Below are 5147 nucleotides of genomic sequence, written 5' to 3' on the forward strand. Positions count from 1 at the left end.
CACACCCTCTTTCACCCTGGGATCAGACGTTCGCAATCCTGTAGATTTGAGTGCCTGTTTTTAAAAAAATAAGAGTTTGTAAATACAGAGTGCAAATAATGTTTATGCTTATTCCAACTACAAGTTTTCATTCCTATATATAAGAACTTCTACCTAAGACCTGAACATGTATATGACATTTATAATGTCACTATTACCCACTTTCTGGACAAGTTTCTCATTCTCTTTCTTTCACTGATTACCTTGAAATGAGCATGATTAAAAATTGGAAAACACAGTAAGAGAAACCATGTCAGTCAGAATCTATGTGTCAGATGACCTTTAAGACTATATGTCAACAATACTGTATTATTACCTATTATTGATTTTTTAAAAATTAAGATAAAAATATTAAACTTACTGTAATAAACTTATGAACAGGTATTTTCTCTTGTCCTTCTGCAATTGTATAGAACAGCAAATCTTCCAAGCTAGGTAACAGGCCCTGCTTTATTTTACTAGAGGGGGAGAAAGAATATAAAGTTAATCCTTATGTGAACATTCTAATGAATTTTAACTAAATTCATTACGTAATAACTGAACAGATGAACTTATCTCCTTACTGCGAGGATAGTCATAACAAATGCTTATCTACCAAAAACAAATCAGTATCACTAGAAACAATAGTGAAAATAAGTTAAAAAATGATTAATTAATACAGACATAATTTTTATTCCCAGGTCTTAAAATACTGATTACCAACTCTAGCTGTATCAATGCCTAGTCATCTGTTACGTTTATACCTTCTTATACAGCCCAGTACAATCTTGTAATATAAATTATAGAGTTCAGTAAATGTCCAGTAATAGTCAATACTTAGTTTAGTTCTTATATTTTTTCAAAATATGGTGACAATTTATATATTATTCAAATAGTTAACCTGATTCTAAAATCTGGGAGAAACAGCAAATAACTATTGAACAATATTTTAGATCAAGTATGAGTTCCTGAATTCTGGCTGTTAACAGTAGCTGTGTAACCTTGGGTATATTATTTCTGTGATTCTCTTTCCTTAGCTGAGAAAGGGGGTAAGAGCCCTACCTCACAGGGCTACTGTAAGGATTAATTGCTTCAACAGTCAATATCTTTAAAACATTGCCTGGCAGGAAATTAAGTACTCAACTGACAGTAATTGTACTTATTATTTCTAAAATGATCAAGATTTATATGTATAACAACATGCTGATCAAATTACATAAATCATAGAACTACTGGAATGAAGATCTTACTAGACAAAATACATTAAAAACTTAATTAACTAAAATCATATAACAATAAGATGCTATGACAATCTGTTAAGAAAAATTCTTTCCTAGCCATTGAAAAGGTTTCAAGTAAACACATTATAATGAGCCTGCTAACCATCGTTTTTTAAAAGAATTATTTTACTTAACTTTAATTATTTATTTATCTTAATTTCACCAGAGAGAGAATGAGAGGGAAAGTGAGAAAGCAAGCGGCCAGGTCCGGGACTCAAATGGCGGTCAGCCATGTGGGAGTCTAGCGCCATTAACCACCACACCACCTGCTGGCCCCTAAACATCTTTGTTGATCTGAAACTGAACCACATTATTCAGTGACTGTGGTAGGTATTAATACTGATGTCATGATTATAAATATAAAGCAGACTAATCTCCTACCCACCGATCACTATTTATTAAAATTACAGGAGGAAATATATATATAATATATGCATGTGTGTATGCATATATGTAAGTACATATGCATAAAATATTCAGGAAAGGACTTTACCTGTATTTCAATAAAGCAAGAGAGAATATGAGAGAAAAGAAGGAAATACTAACCTTCTTAAATTTCTAACTTAATAGTCAATTTTACACAAGCCCCTAAGTATAATGGCAAGATTTATAAGAAAATTATATACATTACTGTTGTTTTTAAAAAAGAAACTTACACAACATATGTTTGTTTAAAATTGTTTTCATACTGTTTTAAAGAGCTTTTCTAAATATCTGAATACTTCCTGGATTACATAAAGGTTATACAATCTCACTCCATACTTTAATAAGACCACATGAACTTAATTATTTCCTAATATAATTACTTTTCAAGTTTATTAATGGTCCATATATTTCCACCTTAGAAGAAAAAGAAATATATAACTCAGAGAGCATGTACACTTGTACATACACATATAAAATCAAAATATTAGTATTGGCTTTAACATCACTTATATTTGTTCTCAAAACAAATATAAATTTGTTTACATCAACTTTAGTTTTTTTTAAAAACCAAGCTTAAAAAACATGAATTTCAGGGCCAGTTGGTGCGCAGCAGTAATGCAACTAGGCCCACATGGAAAGGTCCTGGGTTTGCACCCGGGGGCCTATGCCTCCGATTCAGGCTGGCTGAGAAGGGGTAGATCACAGTATGGGGACCTTGTTGGGGATGGCAGTCTGACTCTCTCTCTATCATAGAAGCAATAAACTTTATAAAACATTTCACACCAATGTTTTTTAGAAACACAAATTGGGGGGTGATTTCTCGCTTTCTGTCTGGCTCTCTCTGTCTTTCTGGCGAGCGCCCGTGCCCTATAGCAAAAACCTCTCCGGAAAACAAAACAAAACAAAGAATTGTTATTTTAAAATGAAATGGCATATCCTAGATACATAATTATACCTTAAAACAATTTTTTTTGCCTTAAAACAATTTTTACTCCTAGACAACTTTTTAAAAATGTGCTTGAGATATTTTAATAATAACAGCTAAAATTCACTGATAACATATTCCAGGTCCTGTGCTATTATACACACATTCTACTTTAATCCTCCAATGGTCTTACAACAGAGGTACTATTATTGTTCAAAATACAGTACTGGTTCTGATACAGAGTAGAAACTAAACTCACTATTTATTAGAAAAACATGAATAATCCATCTTACAGATGAGAAAATGGAAGCTCAGATGAAGAAACTTCCCAAGGTCGCACAGTGATAGAGATGAATTAAGAACCTCAAAGTCTAAACCATTTACCACAATGCTACACTGGCTCTCTAACTTATTAACTAGTTATTACTTTAATAAGGAAAAAAACAAGTTTTCTAGGTCTTACCCTGATCTAACACCATTAAACAGAGCTCAATATTGATGATCTAATATTTAAAGAAAAACTGAACCAGCTGTCAAAAAATCAGTGGATAATAACATACCAATTACTTACAGAAAATGGTTCGTCAGATAAACTTCAGATAGCAGTAGATTATCACTTTAAAAACTGCAGAATAAGCTTTCTGTGTATTTATCACACCAGTAAATGGTATTTACTTTGCTTAAAAGCTATGTAAATAACATAAAACATACACTTCTTTAGCTTATGATACATAGTACAAAAAATTTAAATAACCTCGTTATTGCCGTAGCCAGCAAAAAAGGTAAATATTTACATGATTTGGGGCAACAAACTAATTTTTATCCATAAGAGAAAGAATTTAATCCATTCCTAAAAAATATGCTCACAAAATAAATTGTCAAAATTGACAAAAAGAAATTACTACCTATCTCACCATTCAAAAGTTCACACTCTGATCTTAGAATGAGTTAGCTTCAATAGCCTGGTAAACAAATAAATACAAATACTATTCCCCGTACTTTCAAAAAGTAGAAATTACTCCAAAGATCTTTCTTGCCTTACCCCCTGTCCTCTCCCCAATTTAATGTCTTTATGACAATGCTTCATAATAATATCTTTTGCTATTAAATTTTAAGAACTAAAAACTACAGATTCCAGTAACTATTAATGTATAGTAACTAGGAAACCCTTAAGAAATATTTAAGTTTCAATGACAAAAAAATAGATTACAGCAGGTTTTCAAATCATATCATCAACAATTAAGACAAAAACCCAAATAAGCTCTCTACATTCCCCAGAGAGAAAAAGCATATAAAATAGTTGTGATCAATCATCAACTAAAATAATGAAAAGTAAATTAAAAGAAAAGTCTTTGTTTTACACCATTTTATTTTCTCCTAACTTTATTTTCGCCTATTCCCTTTCTAGTTCTGACAATAAAATCCTTTTACCATCATATTGTGTCAGCTTTTAGCATTGCTTCTATTTTAGCCTCATAAAATTGCTTTAAGGGAAAAAAAAAATCCCATATACTTAACTATGAAAATGTACAGCATATGTTAGTCATTGTTTACTGCCTAGGAGAAAAGATGATCCATCACAAGGAGTAATTTTAAGAAAGCCATAGGATCCAGTCATTGGAAAATCACTTTACTGTGGCCGGATAAGGTAAAGCTTTTTCAGAAGTGGAATTTGAGCTAAACTTGAAAGATGGATAGGAGCTGGAAGCCTAGCAACGTGAGATTTCTGACAAACTGGTAGCACTCACTAGGTATTTACAAAGAACAGCAAACAGAGTATAAAAAATGTATGAATTAAGGCATCTGTTTCTACTTACAGCTATTACATGTAAACACCTACTTTTCATTCAGGGTTAAGAGAGATTTATATAAATCAACCAATAGATGAAGAGACCACCCTTCCAAAAAGTATATATATGGAATTTAAATTTAGGGCCAACTTCTACCACCATCAAAAGCTTTTCCTTAACTTCACTGATCAGTTTTCCCAACACCAAAGGCAACTCAGACTAATATGGTATTCCGTTCTCTAGCATTTAGCTTTGCACGATCCATTCCTAACTTATCTCTTATACTTCCTTGCAGTAATTGACCGCATCTTCCCATAAAGATGTCCTGCCATCTATTATTTATTTACTCACGTTTTATTTGTTTATACCTATTATGCCTTCTGTTTATAACCTTCTCGTTAAACCTAAATTTAAGGTATCAGAGTCATTCCAAACGTTTCACAGAATTTTGCTCAAACAGATTCTCTATATTCTTTTTAGCATTCACTTTGCTAGTATCACTGAATTTTGTAGTTTTGTTATACAGCTTTTTAGGTGACAAGCAGTGGGGGTACAAAGATAAATAACATAAGGTTGTTATCTAGGAGAGATAAAACCACAGCAGTGTGGCAAGTCTATAGTAGAAATTTATATATATATATATTTTGTATTTAGTTTTGTCTTAATGGGTGAAAAAAACCATGAAAGCATTTAGTTTATAATTAGGAA

General features: G+C 31.8%; 1 protein-coding gene across 1 annotated transcript in view; it reads right to left on the bottom strand.

Annotated features, from left to right (window-relative positions):
- Nucleotides 1-455, bottom strand: part of GLS (glutaminase) — a gene marked incomplete in the record, with an annotated part of 77615 nt that extends 77160 nt beyond the window's left edge. Inside the window, 2 exon segments of the mRNA XM_006147816.3 lie at nt 16-54; nt 401-455.
- Nucleotides 456-5147: the final 4692 nt, after the last annotated feature.

This window comes from Tupaia chinensis, unplaced genomic scaffold (genome assembly GCF_000334495.1).
Source record: "Tupaia chinensis unplaced genomic scaffold, TupChi_1.0 Scaffold000225_1, whole genome shotgun sequence".
Classification (NCBI taxonomy): Eukaryota; Metazoa; Chordata; class Mammalia; order Scandentia; family Tupaiidae; genus Tupaia; species Tupaia belangeri.